This window comes from Lepisosteus oculatus, chromosome 8, assembly GCF_040954835.1.
Source record: "Lepisosteus oculatus isolate fLepOcu1 chromosome 8, fLepOcu1.hap2, whole genome shotgun sequence".
NCBI lineage: Eukaryota > Metazoa > Chordata > Actinopteri > Semionotiformes > Lepisosteidae > Lepisosteus > Lepisosteus oculatus.
Window position 1 is genome coordinate 36594000 of NC_090703.1, and position 21319 is coordinate 36615318.

At 36.0% G+C, this 21319-nt stretch overlaps 1 protein-coding gene across 4 annotated transcripts in view; it reads left to right on the plus strand.

Moving 5' to 3' along the window:
* Positions 1–10659: 10659 nt before the first annotated feature.
* The window catches only part of LOC102690200 (5-hydroxytryptamine receptor 2A), a 161271-nt gene continuing 150611 nt past the window's right edge, over positions 10660–21319 (plus strand). For all 4 annotated transcript variants that reach the window (XM_015351097.2, XM_069193432.1, XM_069193431.1 and 1 more), the window contains exon 1: positions 10660–11124. The gene's annotated coding sequence lies outside the window, so the exon portion shown is untranslated. The remainder of the gene's footprint in view (positions 11125–21319) is intronic.

Genomic DNA, 21319 nt, shown 5'->3' on the forward strand with positions numbered 1-21319 from the left:
AGGGTCAGCCATTTATATGGCACCCCTGGAGCAGTTGGGGTTAAGGGCCTTTCTCAGGGGCCCAACAGAGTAGGATTTCTCTGCTGGCCATAGGATTTGAACTAGTAACCTTCCAGCCACAGGCACAGAGCCTTAGCCACAGTGCCACTGCTCCACCCATATGAGGAAGGAGGGAATGTAGAATGAGCAGGAAGAAAGAAAGGAAAAAGGGGAGGTGGAGTTGGACCCTCGGTTTGATCCATGGGGCACAGACTCTGGTGCTACACAGTCATGTCCTTTAGGCTGTGTAATGCACCATATTCCAATAGCTAATGGGTAGATTGAAAGGTGCTGTGTCCAGGAAGAAGTGTGTTGTATGGCCAGATCGTATGACTGTGCACATTCCGGCCTTCTCTGGGGCCATTGATGTTATCCAAAAAGCCAAACACTGCAAAGGGTGTCTAAAAGTTCTTCTTTCGAATTGGTAGTGATATCCCCTGCACTGACCTCATGGAAGCAGTAGCCGGGCAAAGAGAGAGTGAATCCAGGAGCAGGCTCTGCTGGAAGCAGGTAGGCAGGCAAACATGAAACATGAAAAGTTTTAGACACAATCCAGAGAAGCAGTCAGACTGGCAGGGTTCAAGCCAACAGAAATTGATTAAAGTACAAGAGAGAATTCATAGGAGAGACATATAACAAGCAGGGTTCAAAGCACAAGGGTCAGTCCTGGATGAGGTCAAACAAGTAGGGTCAAAGCACAGAGAAAGTGGGCAAAACACTAGGGAAATCCAAAGTCATGGTCAAAACAAATATAATTCAAAGCCAAGTGATTCACAAGAAGAGACCACAAAGCAGGAAAGGTGAGACTCGAGAGAAAAACCCAATGCCTCAGTGAGTACTGTCAATTTGGACCCACTAAATACCAGCTACTGTAAATTGCGCACTGGTGGTATCAGTAATCATCCTGATCTCAACTTAACGGCCAATGGTGAATTGGCAAACCAAGAGGAGACTCGGTCGTTTGCCATGTTGATTTGGGTGCCTGTGGCAGCGTTCGCATGGGTATGATATTTATCTGGAAAAGCTCATCCAGTCACACAGTGAAGGATGTCCAGTATGTCTCTAGCTTAGTGGACATCGCTGATTCTCTCATCTCTCCCATCAGTAATGAATCCTAATGGCTAAGTGCTCTGAGGGCTGACACAACCTCCCTAGGCACATTGTTGATGATGACTGGAATATTTAAATAAGATCCGCATTTGATGTGATCCCTGGCTCATCAAAAATGCAAAGATAACACTGGACAAATCATCTCTTCTTATTTGTAAAAGTTATTTTATTATTATAGTAGTGGCTTCATTCATAATTTGTAACAACAGTCTTCTGTCACTATATAATATATAATATAATGCATAATTCAATTGAAAACACAGTTTTTCATTTGAAATACATGATAAAAACATTAGTGTTAACAAAATGAATTAAGTTTTTTGTTCAAAAATAAAACTAAAATCATTTAATGCTTCAATTAAAAAAACTAATCTCTTTTAATTTTATAACAAGACACTATAAAATAATGACTATAATATTAAATAGTTGTTGCATCCTTACTCCATAATTAATGAGCAGAATTGATTGAAAACCCCCATTAGGAGTAAACAGTCACAAAAATATCCTGTGCCCTTTTATTGCTAACAGGCTTTATTGGATTATCAATCAGTTATTAATGGACTTCACCTTTTAGAATATTCAATCCTGATGCAAGTTTCAGTAGCTGAGTCACAATTGTGTGCTAAATGTATTTTTAATGGTAGTTGTAAAAATATAAATATCAGTAGTAATAAGATTTTGTGAACTTTTAACTGTATTGTTATTTATTGTTTCATTTTGAAATATTTTAAAAGATGTAATTAATTTTGTGGCTATATTTATGGCATACAGTATGTTGCATGCACAATGAGTTTTTTTACATATACAGTATAAGTCTGTGAGTTGTAAGAAATACTGTAGTTTTTGTATATCTATGGAAACGTATCAATGTTTTTCATTGGTGGGCCTCGGGGTAATCAGAAAAGCTTCTTTTTGAGCTCAAACTAAACATCTTAGAGTGTCCTTTTCCTTTATAGTATAAACAATTGGGCAGTTAAGCTGCTGACAGGCATCCAAATGCCAGTCTATCTCTGAAACACTTTTAACTGGCCATTCTTGTCCTCCATGGTCAGTCAGATCAGTCAGTGCTTCTTTTCCTTATCCTTCTGATGTAGCACAGTACAGTGTCCCTTGGATTAGATGTCAGAAATCAAACATCCATGGACCACCTACGTTCTTCAGAATTGTCTTCCACAAATTGGTCAAATGACTAGGGACAGGAGGACATTCTCTAATGCATTCTATGTCTCTTGGATTGGGTCTTGATGAGGATTATTAGCTTTTACCCACCCTTTTCCATGTCTGGATGGAGGTGGTTGTTGTTCTAGCTCAGGCACCTCCTCAACTCTTTGTTCACGTCATCCAACCACTTTCATCACGAGCATTTGCTTTCTGAATGACTGCACTGCAGCTGGAACAATAAAAACAAACTTGTATCCCAGTTTGTTCAACAAAGCATTTTACTTGTTGTTTATGTGTCTAGTGGTCCAAACAATAGTCTGGGGATCTGATTCGACCTATCACCTCTAGCATCACTGATAAGGTGCTCATTTCCATTCACCCACCCCTCTCATGACAGTAGCTCTCTGGATGTTCCACACTTCCTTAAGTACCCAAGGACTTTCTTCCTCTTCCTCACACTCTGAACTGTAGGGCAAAACCTTTCACTACATAGACCCTGGGGTGGTCTGTCCTGTGGTCTTTCCTTTGCATTGGGGTTTGGTCATTGCCATCATCAGGTCTGCACTCATGTGCTGCAGCTGTCTCTTTAACAAGACCTCATTTTGCTTCTGTTTGTGTCAAGGCTTTGTATTGTATATGATGTGCTGGTACAGGGTCGAACTGGATCAGCTATTTGATCAGATCCTGCGTATGTATATTTTTGTATTCTAAAAAAAACTTCCCTTGCACTGCCACCAGATGACCACAAGACACCCATCTGCTCCCAAAAACCACAACCCCATGCCTGCATCCTCCAACATATGTAGCAGAGAGGGGGGCATGTTGTTATAAGAAGATCTTTTATAGATTTGTCTTGAGTAAAGCAGAATAAAGTGAAGCTATAAAAAAGAAAGTGTGCTTTATTTTATTACAGTGTGAGGAAACTGACACAAACCCATCATAGGGGACCACTCAGTCAATACTCATCCTACTGACAAGTGTGGGGTGAAAGTATTATGTCACAGTTTTGCTTCTCACCAGAAAGAACAGGGAAGCTTGTCACGGCTGATGTAGACATAGAAGGAGCAAAATACAGGCAAATCTTAGAATAAATCCTGCTTCAGACCTAAACCCAGTTCAACTTTCTGCTTGATAATGATCCAAAGCACAAAGCCAAAGCTGCACTGGAGTAATGTAAGCATAAGAAAGTGGAAAGTCTTGAAAGCCCCAACATTTAGAGGTATGATTTCAGTGTCAGTGATAATCTTGTGTAAAAACTTGGGAACTTTGGTCCAAAGCAAAGTGCACCAACCTGGTGTACTAAGTTTGTAGAGACTTACCCAAAAAGAGTAAATGCCTGCACTTGCTGGCAAAAATGCTCCCACCAAATATTGAGTTCATGGGTCTAAACATATATCATTTTTTTCTCTTCAGTTTATGTCGAAAGACAGTGTAACATGTCTTATTAGTAGAAGGCATCATCTGAGCATTCATGTTTTAAATAAAATATTAAATTAAAAAAACATGTACTGTATCTGTCATTTAGCAATTTCACAAAATGGGGCATTATAGGAAGGGTCTAAATACTTTTGCAAGGCAATGTACAATAACTCCTGGATCAAACCTCCATAAATTCCAATATCTGTAAGAATTTTTTATGAATAATATTCCTTAAAATCTGAATCATTTTCATATTTCAATGTCATTCAACTTTTAAATATTTATTTTTATTGTGTGTGAGAGAGTTACTTGCTTAAAAATTGCAATCTCCTGTACATACCAATTTCATTTATCAGTATCTTTAGATAACTCCTTGTCAGTGTTCTGAATAGCTTTAAAAAATCAAAATGGAATTTCTGAAACTAATGGTCAAGCCACACTTGAAAAGAAGATTCCTTCATTCTGAAGTTATCTACCTACCTTATACTGTGAATTCCACTGCCAGTCTTGAAACTCATAAGGCTGCAAAGTAAAATCTCTAAAATGTTGTGGGGAATCTTTTAATGACGTTTTTTCCTTTATATATAGGTATTTAAATTTTACTGGATACAGGAGTTCACTCATTTGATCTTTGTTTTTATACACAATAAAACAAAAAGAATAAGACGACAATTAAAATCTATTAAAGGGGAATTTCAGATTTTGGTCTTAGAAAGAATTAATATTAATGAGTAAAATGCACACAGTAACTTGTAAAACCTCCAATTTACATCACAAAATCGACTACATATCTAGGCGTGCTCAACGCCATATTCTGCGATTCAGAATGGGGCAAAAAGACTTCTGGTAACGTCTTATGACATTGTAAACAATGTAAACAAGAAGGCATACTGTATGTCTCTTTTAATCCAAGAGATTGGTTTTAATTCTGAGATGATTTTGTTGACAAATACTATTTACTTCTTAACTTTGCATGCAGATCACATTGGAGTAGTTTGGTTCTAAATGTCTGCTGCACAACCTGTATTTATACGCTCGTAAATCACAGTACATTAGTCATTACAATTACAGTCACTAGTGAGCAGGAAGGGCCGCATCACTTGTCAATTTGTGGAAACATGAATGCTATTTGTGTCAACATGGTGATTTACAGTACTTCTGCAAAGTTCTTGTGCTTAATTTAAAATTTGTAATTTTGTTTCTATAATGAATTCTATATAATGTAAATAATTTGGAATTTGGACTGCAGTTCCCCTTTAAATTATGAAATAAAAGTATTTTAAGACAAAAACAGATGATTTGTGCAGTGTATTCCAATACTGATTCACACTACTCATTTACTGTATAGTAAAGAATACAATGTTCTTTTAAGATTTTATGAAGAAAATCTTATCTTTGTCATTGTTAGACATGATCAAATAATCTTAAATTTCATCACAAAGAAAGATCTTTTTTAGTTTTTTGCCACAATTCAGTTTTATCTGTTACATACTCAGAAACCTTGAGGAAATGTATGTCAAAGAATAATATTGAGATTTAATAGGTCCTTTAGCATCAAGCTATGGAATGGGGATTTTATCTAGATTAACAACCTAGAAAACTGAGCCACTATAGATGTATTTAATTTAGATGTCACTTTATCCCCAGGGTCAGATTAACTTAATCCAAACTGCAGTGTACCAAACAAACCTGCTGCTTCAGTATTAAACATGTCTAAACAAGACAAATAATTTTAAGTACAAAGTGTAATTTGCAATATATATAAAACAGCAGTTTCACACAATCTTAGGGAAAAAAAAGTTTTTAAAGAAGCAGGTTCAGTGTCATGCCATAATTTCTGAAATTTAGTGTTTTCATAGATTTAAAAAACAGTAGCTAAACACTTTTGTCCACCAGTTATTCAGTGTAATTTTGTAAGTTACAATATGTTAACTCTTTGTAACCATATTTTCCTTTTACACCACATTTGTTTTCATTGTATATGTATTCCAGCAGTAATATAGGACTGAGCAAGTAGCTCAGTTTGTGGTCAGCAGTTCAATATTGGCATACAGATGGACTCTACACAGTGATTTCCTCTTGAGTAAGAATGACAATGGCATCTATATGCAGAGAATTGTTGTAGTGGGCGTTGTGGGACAGTCGTGTTATTGAAGACACTACCCTGGCTTCCTTTAGGATACAGCTGGATGATATCCTTGGATCAAAAGGATACTAAGTAGTAAACAAGAAGGATGGGCTGAATGGTCTCTTCTTCTTTGTAACAATTCTAAGGTTCTTACTTTTCAACTGGTATAGAACAGAGAGGTCAGAATCAGCCCGCAGTTTCTTTTTAGGATTTGTGAACCTACATTTCCTGTAGGAGTTAGTCATGTTTCCCCTTCATGATGGATATAGTGAGGGTTTCACCTGTCCTTGCTCTCGCATGTTGCCTTTGTCAGGAAACCAGCAGGTAGTTTTCCGAGGATCCTGTGCGTAGCCATGAATTCTGCGAGATGCAGAGGCAAACAATCCAAAATCGTAATCCAGAGGCAAGGTCAATAGGAGAAGCTAGAGATCAGTTAACCTGAAAGAGACGAAAAAACGAAAGCCAAGAGACGAGATCAAAAAGGGAAAAGTTAAGTCCAAAAACCGGGAAATCCAACAAGACAAAACTACGCACTAGAAAACTCTAAAGGAGGTGTTTTAATAGTGAGCAAGGTTTGGTGCATGAGGGAACTTTAAAAAGTGAAGGGAGAGGGATATGGTTGGATAATTGGTACAGGAGTGAGAATCTGGTGCCTGTAAGAATGTGATGGGTTCACTTAGGAATGAGATTGTGAAACAGTGGGTTTGGGAACGTAATGGCGTTTGCGAGGGCAAGTCCGGGGCGTGAAAGCCGTGGCATGGTAGTTTTTCCCAGCTTCCTAGCAATCAGCTGTCATCATCTTGGTTTACCTGTGGCAGGACATTCACATCAGTGTGGTGTGTGTCAAACATGTGCTCAATTACAATTGCTCATTTGCCTGCAGTAGGCTAACTACTGTAGGTTCCTCCAACCAGCATGACGACATGTTGAAGGGAGGGTTCCAGTACTATTCATCTGTGATCAGGAAATGTAAACTGCTGTCTCTGTGGTGGATAGAAAGAGCTGCTGGTACAGTATGTGGCTTATCATATGATCTGTACTGCAGTGTTGTACTGTACATCTTCAAGTCCTTGCCCTTGACCAATATTTTGATCACATTGTTGTTAAACCAGGGGTGAATGCATATTTCCTTTGTTCTTGTTTGGGAGATTACCATAGGAATGTGCATACACAATTCTGAATTTGTTTTGTTCCAGGCTTCATAGTCAATGTTTTTGGCTAATAGTTGATTTATTTGACTTCCTTTAGCAATCAATTAAAATAAAATCATAACAGTTAATGATCTTAAAAAGAAAGTGTCTCTCCATGGCAGTCACTGACAAACAAAGATAGCAGGAGTTATTAACTTTAGAAATTAACACTGTACATTTGTTATTTAAAAAAATCTGCCCTACAAAAATACATTAAATCCTCAGTACATTATTTGCTTTTAATTTGACTTCTGTAACAAACAGCAACCTTCCAATGAGAGTTATTATTGATGGTGAAGAAGCCAAGAGTAAAATCTCTCATCTCTGTAATGATAATAAAAAGGCTTTTTTTTTCTAAAAAGAAAGACACAAAATGTAGAGGAATATAATAAAGTTTTCTACAAAACTGTAATTTGTATTTACTGAGAATGGATCTGACGGATGGACTCAAGGGATAGGTCTCCAAAGCATGTACAATCAAAGCTTCTGGCAAGACAACACATACTCTAAAAGGTGTGCATAATAAGTTCAGCCACAAGAAATGAAACGCATTTCAGTGCTCGGAATTTATTGATATTACTTGATTATTAATTTATTGATTTTCACTGGATTTTGAAGACCTTAGCAGGAGCACAACAAAAATGCTGGAATTTTCAATGTTGTATTGTTTGGTAGATTTCCGGTCTCTCCACTAACAGTCTATTCAGTTTATGTTTCTTTTCACTATTCTATTAACAGTATTTTAAATAACTTAACCATCTATTCTAGTTACAGTACAAATCAATGGGCACTTCAATTCCTGATCTTCGAAAGGTATGATTATTTTTGTTCTTTCAGACGATATAGCACATTTACTAGAACCAATGCTATAGCACAGCACAGAAAAGCACAGGCCAGAAATCCTGTGAGTTAACAACTAGCAAATGCAAGTAACCACAATTTCCCTCACAGTAAGAAGTTTACAGCATCTGTATAATATTGAATATGTTGTAAATTCAGGAGTGCATGGAAAACTATAGGAAATAAATTGGAAATAAGATGACACTTTATTGCAGATTGAAACATTTTAATGTATAGCAGATGAAAAAATTAAGGAATATATTGAGGTTAATTTCCAAAATGCAGATTTTATTGTTGGTTTTAGAAATAATGGCAACAAATACATGCAGTTATTATATTCATACAAACATCTGATACGTGTACATGTGAACCCTGAGATTCTAATAGTCACATCCAATTCAAAAGGAAGATGATTATTAGACATTGGGAATATTCTCTGTCACTAGTCATTTTACCTAAGATCACAAGGTTTTTATATGGAAATTGATTAGCTGCCAGAGATGGAGATATCATCAACCATTTTTATTTTGCCATGCCCTGAAGACCAGTTATCTTCATCTGATCCCCAGAAAATAGTTCCAATTAACCCATCTCCAAGATCTATATCATGAAGATATAATGATCACCACAAAAAAGAAAAACTACATGCAAACATTTTGCTATCTTATAAGAGGAAAAAAATGTAGCACCATAAAAAAATTGGCACCCAGAGTTTGATTGATTGTTTTGTACTTTGGATCCATTGTTTTTCTTAGGAGGAAATTAAAAGTGAATGAAAAGAAATTATTAAATGTATGAAGGGACAGCTGTAAGAATGATCAGGAATAACTGTTTTATAAGTATTTTATTGTGTTTCCTTTCTTCTCTTTTCAGCATGGAATAAGCCTATTACTTGTTCCTTAACTGTTTTATATGGCAGATACAGTATATGAAATCAGCCTCACCTCAACCTCACAGTGTGATCACAGTTTATAATACTACATTCAGTCAATCTACAGTATACTTCAATGTTACAATTTCCCCCATAATAGAATTCTTGATTTCATCACTTGTCAACAGTAGTTTTCAAGGAATGACCAACATATAATCCTATAATAATTATGAGTTTTGGGTATAGAACTTCTTTGGCAGTGGAAATCCTGGTTCCTTTCACTGTATTAATTCAGTCTTCACTTCAGTCAGTGGTGAACCCATGAGACATATACTTTTGAGGATCAAGGATCATAATTTAAAGTGTTGAAGTAGACATTTCTGACATGCCAAGACAATGGTTTCCATGCTCAAAAAAAATTTCCTAATAATCCCCATCTATGAATTGGCTTCATTACTATGCTCTCCTCCCCACTGGGCTGATGTGTGGTGAGCGTTCTGGCGCACTATGGCTGGCGTCGCATCATCCAGGTGGATGCTGCACATTGGTGGTGGTGGAGGGGAGTCCCCATTACCTGTAAAGCGCTTTGAGTAGAGTGTCCAGAAAAAGCGCTATAAAAGTGCAAGTAATTCTTCTTCTTCTTCTTCTTCTTCTTCTTCTTCTTCTTCTTATTCTTATTAGAAGTGTGTACATTTGGCAGCTTAGTTAAGCTGTTAGACATTTTCCTACTTTGTTAAGCTTTGTTTGTTTCTTCACCGGTGAGTTGCAAAGGCTGTACAGTTCTTCACAACTGCCCTGTTTTAACTCCTTTCCCCACCATGTCACTGTGGAATGAGGGAGGGCTACCTTCCCTGACACCACAACCATATGCTCATGGATCCGCTTGTGCCTCCCGAGCATCCATTCATGCACCAAAAATATATTTTCTCAACTTTTTTGAGAAAAACCAGCATTTTTCCCCAGCGCATGGAGATGTAATTGTGAAATCAGGCTCACGTTTTAAGTTTGAATGCAGCTTTCAGTATTTCATAAGCTCCACGGAAGTGACTTGTTTTTTCTTTTGGTTCAGAAAAGAAATAAGTTGAAGAGGAGTCAAATGTCAAACAATTTGAGAAATCATTTATAATTTATGAATTATTGTGAATGACTGTATTACAAAGTAAAGCTTTCGGTTTCCACATAGGCTAATTTAGTCGAAGTAGAAAAGCGAATGACCACATTTCAGTGATTACATTCTGAAATGTAGAATATTTTGCTAGAAAGATAAAAAGAGGCTACGTTCCTTTTCACACCGTGTTTCTTTCATTACCAGGGACCGGTTCCTTAAAGTCATTCTTATTTGAGGATCGTTTGATATATAAAACACAATAATTTAAGAAAAAAATGGAATTAATGTATTACAGTATGTGTCTCTCTGGCTCTGCCTCTAAGGTGAGATCGGTACTGGTTCACGGGCAAGGGGGTGAAAATCATTGCTTTAGAAGGTAAAACTCAGAACACATTTTACTAATGGATTTAGACTTTATTTTGCGCGGTGGTATAATTCTTTAAATGAATCGTAACAAATGTCTTCTATTTCATTAACAAAAAGATTCAAAAGGAAAGTGCATACAAAGCATCTCTTACGGAGTTACCAATATCAGTTAATTTATAGATGACAACATATACAATATATTTTATTAAAAATACTAGTGGCACCATGCTAATGTAAGTCTGTAGTACTCGGTACTTGTAGTATCACGGATTCATAATACCTATGAGGGACAATTTAAAGTAGCCAATCCCTTGAATTCTGAATGAGTTCAGCCTACGTTTAGATTTACTGCCAAAACATGTCTCGCAGCAAACCAAGCATGCAGTCATTCCAGCACTGCTATTTCAACAGCTGCTGTGACTAATACTACAGCAACTACAAAAACTAATACTAAGGACATTGTGCTCCGGGCCGCCTGTGAATCTGAGACTTGTGCGTTGTTTCCTTGATATATAAAAAAAAAAGAATGCCGCGTTAATATGGGTGTGCTGTAGCTCCACAATAACTTAAGTCTCGTCTGCAGGGAAGTCAAGCTGCAATGTTTTAACATCTTGTTTTCCGCAGACCTTCTCGGTCCATCTTTATCCCTAAACCTACTGACTGATTGGCATGCCGATGGCGAGGATGTTCTCTCTCATCGGTCCCTAGCTCCTACTTCAACAAGCTTAATGCGTCTTCATTCCTTGAAGCGTGGATGAATGAAGTAGTCTGCCTCAGTGTCGGAATTAAAGTATAATAGCAGACCGCAAAGGACCTGACATTTTCAGCGATTTACAAAAAGAGGGAAGTTTTAACTGTCCGGGAGCTGCGCGGAATTAAACACCTTTTGCAGGTACGTCGCAGATTGTTTTCAATTCATATTATCACCATGAAGTAAGTTTTTAATTCAGTATTGTTTGCTTAAACATCTATTACGAAAATGCTATATGGAACCGGTCTAATCTAGTTGCTTTACTATTCAAAATTGTTCAGCAAAGTTTATTTTTGAACCTGCTGTACATTAATCAACCTTTGTTTTTGCTCATCACATATCAATTTGCATGTTCGAGCTTTTGTTAACAGTGGGCATTGCGATGAATGGTTATTTTATCTTTCAGCGTGTACATTTGTCCAATACACAGGTTATAAAAATAAGAAATCAGCCATTCGACCCATATATACCCGCGTAAGCAGTGTACCTACTGTACGTGGAAAAGATAATTGAGAAAAGCGTATCTACAATAAATGAAACGATAAGAAGGAAATATAATTCTGTGTACAACTTTTAAGTTGTTTACAATCAGAACAAGAAACGCAGGTAGCTTTTGCCAAGTTCAAAGTCAGTTGTAATTGAACATTTAAAGTAGAGGCGACCTTAATGACCAAATGAAGCATTGTAGCTTTTAAACATCAACACACTGACTCATCAAATGGTTATATTAAAGATGATATACCTACTTTTAATAATGCATTATCATGCAGATGTTGCAAACAAATATGTCATTATGTTCAATCGCTTTGTGTGGTTAACTGCAGATCTGGAAAGAGAAAGGAAATCTTACATTTTGTTTTCTCCTCCTCAGTGTTAGTGTGGGAGGATTGAGGTCAAAGATAGCATTTTTTTTAATCAAATAGGATTAAATGAATACACCACATTAAAGAAGACCAAAAAGAAATGGAGGTATTCAATATCCATATCTAAGACGACCTAAAATTATAATATAAATTATTTCATGATGATTTCATTTTTTTAAACGCATGATCAAATGCTTAAAAAATTATGAATACTTTCCTGTATTTTATTTAGAAATGTGTCTGTTCGCAAATGTGAAAATATGACAAATCAGAGCAACGATTTGACTGCGTGTATCAATTAAGGTATTTTCGAATACTGTATCTTACGTGGCGCGAATTGTACTTTGTAATTGACTTACAATCTGAGGTAAAATTGTTTCCATCTGAGTAGCAATTTTCAGTGTTAACCATCAGTGCTAGGAGAGTGATATAGTGATGTAGACCATACAGTATGTTTAACAGCCTAAGTAACAAATCCGGTTTAACTGTATTTCTGTTTACTTTTTAAATTTCATCTTAGTAAATCTTGAAATATTTAAAAATTTTAAGTTATCAAATCTTTCTTTATATTTATTAATTATTTTCTCATTACATAATTTGGTATATGAAGAGCACACTCCATTACATTTTTTCTTGTTGCATTTGTTGAAAACTTGAATTTTGTTATTGAAATTAACACTTTACACGATTGGGATGATAAAATAAGGGATTGACACATGCAGACTATTCTGTAGCTCAAACTTCAATCTGCATTAGAACTAGGAAAGATTATAATTTCTTGATGGATGTTGCAGGAAATGTGTCTTTACATCCTACTCAGATGGGACACAACAATAAATGTGAGCTACTGTACCTTGTTATAAGGTCGTTGTTTTCTGATACCTTTATTAACAGAAATACATCTAAAACGTTTTTCATACAATATGTGTCCCTCTTTGGAAACTTACATCTCATAATGAACTACCTCAGCAGTGTAACGTTTGTCTTAAAAAATCATTATTTTATGAATTTACAATAGACAGGAATTTCACCTTCAGAGCTGAAGAATAGCTGTTATCTGTTTGATCCTTTATTTCATAAGCCTGGCTTGGTATCCACCTCAGCCCCTTGTGGACAGTTTTCTATCTGCAGCATAAGTCTGCAATATTGTGTGGTCGTTCCACTGGGTATTTCATACAATGGTGTGTCTGTTACTACTTTGGGGATTAAATTAAAACAAGGATTCCCCATAACAGGAGGTGATGTGTTAAAATGAAGTGAATGCTTTGACATGGACTTTTAAAAGCAGGTTTTGAAAAGACCACAACTAATCTTTCTGTACAAGTCAGAATTGCAAACCTCTGTACTGTAGATACCTTAGAGTTAATGATTTGTTCTGAGATGTGCACACCTGAATCAGCCAAAAACTGTAATATATCGAACAACCTTTCAGTGGACCATTTTTCACTAATACACATAACATTTTCAGCTTAGTTTATACTATTTTTTTTCATAATTACTGCTGCACAAATAAACAACTGAGGTTAGTCATTTTGAATGTAGCTGAAGAGAGGTAAGACAGTGTTGGTAAGGGGAAATTCCAGTTTTCAGATGTACTCCTCCTAAAAAAAGCTCCTTCTGTTCAAGGTTACCGTCAGCCTGGAGAATTTTCTATATATTTTAGTGAAAGCATAAGAATTTTAATGAAACAGCACGGTAAATGTTATTCCAATTATACGCTCAACTGAAGTGTAGGTGTATTTAAATTAGAAATATTATGGTTGAAAAATCAAACAAACAAGCAGAATCTCACAACAGGGTTTCGGATCAAGAAAAGACAGTTTTATTGTTTTATTTCACAGTAGATGTTGGTGTATTTCCACCAGAAAAGATAAGTATCAATTCAACCAGTTGATCTTTAATTTAAAATCACTTTATCATCTCACATTATTTATTCTATCAAAAGACCCAAATTCGACTTACTACTTTTACTGTCTGGGACTGAATGCCCAATACGATCACAACCTACTGTTCACAGTAGAAGAACAGATGGATTTATAAACCTTCTCCCATCTGATGTCATCTTTCTCTTTACTTATGTTACTCCATCCATAGATGGAGTAAAGGTCTAAAATTACTCTCAAGGTACTTGAGAAAAGAGATGAATCACCCCTCACACTTGGGGTCTTATCTTTGGACCTATGTAATAATTGGTGCTGTACAGTACATCCTTAGTAATGTGATTCAATGAGAGCAAATTAAGCTCTCATTCTTTTGAACAGTTTAAGTTACCAATGGTTTATTGTAAGCATGCTTACAGATTGGATTATTAATTGAGAAGAACAATTTATTCCATGCTATTTTAACAATACAACTATTCTAAATATGCTGATTTATGCAAATTTACTCAAAATAGCATTACAGTCAATCCTCAGTTTTGAGCCAGACATGAGCCTACAGCTCACGAAAATTTGAAATGGATCAAACTGAAAACAAGTCATATTTTATGCTCTTCTTTGTTAGTTCATTACAAATGTATAATTTAAATTGATACTCAATTTATAACCCTTCCCACCCATTGTATCGAACTACCACAGAAGACAAATGAAAAGGCTCAAGTTGTGTCACCAACTCTGTTTGTGGAAGATTTTATATAGCAAGTGAGAGGAACACCAATATCAGTGTTCTATATGAAGCAGGTTCCACAAGCATTTGAAGCTTATATAATGTAAGAATATAATGTTTGGTTTGTCATGTCATCTGCATGTCAAACCTCAATCTTAGACAGAGCAATCACACCAAAAGTGGGACAAACGTTTTTACAAAGACATAGTTAAAGAAAACACAGAGAAATCTAACAGTGATATCAGCTCCTGGGGGATAACAGACCTTGACTAATCAATATGGAGGAAGAATAGCCCAGCACTTTTGAGAACCAATGTTGTAAGTATGAGGAGACAGTGAATGTATTGAATAAAGAGTTGATTGTGCAGATCTCAAGATGTCCCAAGACAGCTTCTGCTCAACCTGTTTATAATGTGAAATGCCAGAATTAGGTTGTGTATTTATTCATCTCAGGGTAGCAGTGGAAAATGTTGGCCTTGATCTGTATATATTTAAAGCAATTTGGTTTCAACCGAAATCCCTGCTGTACATTTTAGGATACATGTTGTGGTGAATTATTGTGGTGTGCTCCTCAATAATCATTAAAAAACAGCATGTGTTATGTATTTGTGATGTGTCAGGAATAACGTGTCAGCTAATTAACTTTAGTTTTCTTTTATTAGGGTATCTTAATGTTTTAGCATTTTGTTCTTATTGTTTCCAATTATGCTTCTTGTTTCTTAACTGGATTGTTTCATACTATTTCTTTTATGTAATGTTATGAATGCTTATCTGGTCATATGTGGAAAGAGAACGTTCTCTACATTTAATTAAATGCATGCAAATTAAGTGTTATATGTGCAACATAAATCATGTGTAATATCATGGTGTTTATGCAAACCTATAGTACAGTATATACAGTATATTATACCTAGATTTACAGCAGGATACAAGTGGTTCTCATTTTGCACATTAACTATGCTGTGCCCATAAATTCTACATAATAACTAGTTTATAATTAAAGCAAATTATTTGTCAACTTATTGTAGGTTGTAATTGGTTTATCATTTTAAACGGTGTAATTGTTGTTTTTTAATGCATTATACTGTACAGTATATTAACCAAATTACAAGTTTTATTAGAAACATATATACAGTATAATAATATAGTATACGTTAAATATTGTGACATAAATTATGGATATCAAAAGAATATAACCCAGTTTGTTCTAAAAACATTGTTTTCATTATTTCAGTGTGCTTTTGATATTTCTTAGATAGAAATTCAAGGTCTTATCAGGACAACACCTAGAATTGAATATTAGTGATGAAGTGTCACAGGTGTATCACAAATCACTCAATATATTTTTGTCAGTCGTCTTATTGCAAATTGGCAACTCTCATATACATTTTGTAAATATTTAAGTTGAAAGTGTTTGCATATATCTATATGTTTTGAACCTGCTTGTGTAATGTAGGGAAAAACCAGGGTTGAACATCTGTCTCATTCGTTTTTTCCGTGCATTTTCTTCATACACCAACGTTATTCATAAAATGATTCTTTCCAGTATTAAAAAATTAATTTCCATTTTTTTTATTGTGTTCAGTAAAACACAAAATAAATAGAGAAATTTGTACACTTTTCATATTTAGTAAAATTCTTTTTTCAAGACTAGTTTCACAATATAAACTTAGTTTTCAGGGTAGCTGATATAACTGCTCCTTTAGAGCACCTGTGTCCTTTTATCTGATTTCAGGTGTCTTACTGTGTGTGGAGTTTGCATGTTCTTCCTGTTTGCATGAACTTTCAGTGATCAATGCAGTTTCGTTCCACACTCCTAAAGACATATTGGCTAGGTAAAATCAGCTTTTATTAAATAGTTCCTTTCCCCATATAGGCACAGTGAACTGATATTCTGTCATGGGGAGACCAGTTATCTACTGTACTTTCACTCATGTCTTGTGCCTTATTCTTACAGAACAGGATCTAGTTTGCCACCATATACACCATCATAAGTATCTCCGTTGCAATTGATTGATGAATGGTAACTATGGTTTCTAACAGGAAATGTCAAGAAGATAATTAAGTTCTGCTTCTCTAATTGTAACACTTTGACTAACACGCTGATTTACTTATTGGGACCTTTAGCATAGTAAATTACAGTGTTTCAAAACTTATAAGGAACTTTTCTATATGTTTTCAGTTTAATGCCATCATTAAAATCCCATCTTTGAAATCCATTAATAATGATTTCTAAAATTCATAGTACAATAACTGCGGTGTTAACCTACCCAAACCCTGAACAACTGCAGCACATATAATAATATTTCCAAACCTCACAATGCTTAATGTGTTGAATTTCCTGGAAACTACAGCTTCTTTTAGGAAAAAAAAGAACATTAGTATCATCTTATCTCTTCTACTAAATTAGAATAATATGTCTGGAAAGTACCATTAGATAAGATAAGATCACTTTATAAGCCATATACAATTTCTTGCAATAGGAACTCATCTTTTCACATACCCCAGCTTGCTCTCCATGAGACACACAGAAGGGGAGAGAAGCTTGGGATCAGAGTGCAGGGTCAGTCGTTGTACAGCACCCCTGGAGCAGTTGGGGTTAAGGGCGTTGCTCAGGAGCCCAACAAAGTAGGATTCCTCTGCCAGCTGTGGGATTTGAACTGGCAACCTTCCAAACATAGGTGCAGATCCTTAGCCACCGCTCCACCCCTAATACTATTAGAGTAGTATTAGGGTTCATTTGGGAGAAAAATAGTGATTCCTGATGCCTATTTCTATTTCAGTGTTATTGTATTTATGAGTGGAACATTACAAATAATTGCTTTAATAAAAGAAAAAATGTCCCCATGTTAATAGTTAATTCTGTATTGATTGTCACCATTTTGTTATGTTTTTCAATTATTCAATCAATTCTTTTTTTTATATGACTTAGATAACTAGACTGATCACTGATTATTATGATTATATGACCTAACCCTAACCCTAACCTGTGGGCTACTGTTATCTGCTTTCATGATAAAAGCACATTGATACCAATATGGACTGATCTAAAGTATTTTGTGTGTTTCTACATTGTAAAATACGTTAAAGACATTTTAATGGGATTTATTTTGGCAGCATGCAGAGTTAGATGTTGTTTTTTCTATTCCTGAAGCATGCATCTTCCACGTAGGAAAGCACCTAAGATCTGAGACTGCAGGTTCATCATACTGTACCTGTGAGATGTTCACCAAATGGGCCTGAATAGATGTATTCGGGTGCTTGTAAAAAATAATTATGGAAATGATAATGATATTAGATCATTTGATTAAAGAAACTGTGCAAGGATTAAAGTGGTTTGAACGCAGGGCTAGACCATGACATATTCCTTTAATCTTTACTTTGGAGTCGATTCAATTAAAATTACTAATTAGTAATATCTCCATTCCCAGAAATCGCTTGCAGTTTATATAGTCACATCAACAATACATTTCAGCTGCTGGTACCTTGAAAGAAAAGTGAATCTTAATAGAGTTTATGTGCATGTTGTTACACTACAATACCTACTTCACACTTCTTTTTCATTCTGCCTGCTTGTGTGAGAAAGAAAATTCTAAACCTCAAGTGCTTAGTAACATAATGATCCACAGACATGGTGTTATGTAGAGTGTATATACAGAGAGAGTAACTCATCTGATGACTAGACAGATGGTAGAAGTCAAACATCAATTGGATTCACTTGTGTTTTTTTTTTGCAACATACAAAAGTGGAGGCCCATAACAGTACTGCCTGGAGTGTTTTCTATCCTACAGATATGTTCTGATATTGTGGATTAAGGGATGAGACTTTAGTGCATGAGCTGGACTGCCATTCCAGTCTCACACTTGCCAACTTGATGGATCTTCACATAGATTAGATTAATTGCTGCCTGATATCTTGTGCCTGTTGTCGTTGTGTCACACTGAAGCCCTTTTCAGTCTTCTGTCTCTCAGTGGGATTTAACACAGTTGTCTGATAGGAACTTGGTGTTTTTTTTTATTTTTCTTTCCTATACTTCCCAAGCCTCTAATTGCTCTTCGAAACCACCTGCTTACCTTAAATTTGTAGTTGTTTTGAATAGCCCTTAACTGCTACAACCAGAGTATTGGAACTTTAAACACCATACACACACTGCTTGTTTGTTGATTATTTACCCAAGAAAATAAACCTACCCCATCCATCCACCCATCCATTTTCTAACCACTTTATCATGTGCAAGGTCACAGGGGACAGCAGGTCCTAACCTGGCATGTAACGGATGCAAGGAAAAACACCACACACAGACAAACACGCACACTCATATGAGGATCATTTTTTCCCAGAAACCAATTAACCTACAGTACTTATTTGTCTTAGGACTGTGGGAGGAAACTTAAGAACCCAGAGGAACCCCACACAATACACGGGGAGAACATACAAAATCCACACAGATACAGTAGCACCCCAGAAATTGAACATGGGGCTCCAACACTGCAACACAAAAATGCTAACCACCATGACAGTATGCCTCCTATAGCCCACTCCACCTGGATAATACAGAAAATTATATGAGAAGTTAAATTACTGAACTTTACAGAGCCTTTGTTCAAAACACTGAAATTTAGAATCTTAAGTTCCCATAATGCCGGCGTCACACTACACAACTTTTCCTAGGATTTTCAGTCGTAGCCTTTATTTGCATAATCGTAAGAAAATCACAGCGAATTGAAGAGAGTTGTAGCGCGCACCCGTTACCATCAGTTGTGTAGTGTGACACCCCAGCACTCTGAACAGCCCCTACGACTCTCTGCGACTCTCTACTATAAAATCAAAGAGTAGCGAGTCGCAATTCATAGGGATGGGCTCTTATGACAGTCAACAGGCAATGAGCTCTGAACCGGAAGTACAATGCATACAATGTGGCTGCAAGGAAAGAAGGAAAGCTAGTGTTTTGGACCGTGCAAATGGAGGAGAGGCTCATCAAATGTTGGAGCCAGCACAGATGTGTTGGTTGTTAGTTTACTTTCAGGCTCCTCCCCTTATTCCTGTAAGCTCCACATTAATTGGCTTGCCAAAATAAGGCTTTCGTGGCGCAAAATGAGATTTGGAACCATGATGAAAAGTGGTGAGGGAATCATGTAAGTAGTCACCCCCTGCAATTCCTAGTCGTATAATTTGACACCCTCTAGGACAGAAAAGGCAACGAGATTCAGAAACTGCAGTCGTTAACTTTGACATGATCTCTGACTAGAAGTTGTTTCGAGCCCTGTAGTGTGACAAAGGCTTAAGAAAATAGTGATAGCTAATCTTGACTTATTGTTTGATTACTTTAGCTTTTTATAGTAAAACGACTCTTACTCTATTACTGTAGTGAGGTGTTTAAAAAATTCTAATGTTTGTAGTACTTCAACTTAGATTGTTTTCCTGGTGATTGTTTTTTACATTATATGAAGTAATCTGCATAAAAAATGGCATGTGTAAAACAGTGTACCACTGCTGGTGTAGATTGTGTATATAAAGATGATGGCGCCAGGATGCAGTCTGATTTCCCTGCTTTGAGTCAGGCCTCACTGCTCACAGGAAGTGATCTAGTTGTAGCATTTTATAGCCTAACACTGTTGCACATCACCAAAGAGAAAAAGCACTAGTGCTCACATCTGTGTGTTGGGATTCCTAGAGAGACAAGGCAATAAATCTGTAGACCAGAAATGCAAAAGTGTTAGGATATCTTGACTATAGCATCAAGAGGCATTTAGCACCAATATATCATTTTGTAAAGATATTTTTAGATCCATGAGCACTAATCATAAAAACACTCTTGAGACATTCTCTCATCACAAAATTGAACTTTTTATTTCCTCTGGGGTTGAGGTACAAATTGTGCTTTATTCTAAACCTCACAAACCATGAAAAATTTTGCAAGTATCATCCTGCTTTGTTTATGTTTGTAATCAAAATATATAATAATATGTAATAGTGGAATAGAGTAAAATATTTAAGACCGGTGTGAAGAAGATGTCACAAAACACAGCTAAAATGCATTTTAGTATTGTATTTTGAGGAAGAAAAGAATCCCCTTGGATGTGTGTTTATAAACAAAAAAACGTAATTCTTCACTGAAGTAAGCTACTGTGGATCTTGAAAGTCTTTGACCAGGGAGTTTCAGACCACCTCTATCCAATTCACTGCAGCATAGAAACACCTAAGGCCCTGGGAATTGAAGTGCTCCAGTAAACATAATGTAGTCCAGAATGTATACAGTCTGCCTCTGTTAAACTCAACATCCATCTTTTTCTCTTTAATCTTGAAGCTTCTATTCCTTTTTCTCATTAAAGTCCAAATAGTTAATTTGTTAGTCAAGAGTAGCAGTGCTGCTTCTGTCTTTGCCAATCCACTCAGACCTCACTGACGGTTTGCCAGCTGTGTGCTGTAATCTAAATCAATAATACACCATAGAAAGTGCTTCTCTTTAGAAATGAATATGTAGAAGCTTTTTAGTGTTGGCAAATGTGGCCTGAAGGAAATAATAACAACCTTGTTGATCTTTTTACTTTTCAAAATGATCAGATTTTGGTCTTGAAAGTTTTATTTTTTCATTCCACAAAAAAATCATGCAAAGAGTCGTGCATCATTTTCTCTCCATTTATTGCTTCTGTTCGATAAAGCAAGAGCACTCTGATCTTCCATTATCTCACTTATTTATAATAACAGTAATGATAATATAGATTAGAAATATTATGAAAGACCATTCTGTTCATTTTTCTTGTTTATCTTTTAGTAGTTTAATGGTCCTAGAATCACATGTTTGTTTGTTTTTCTTAGAGGATCCCACAGAGTCATCTTCAGTCACTTGGCAAAGAGTGCTGGTTTC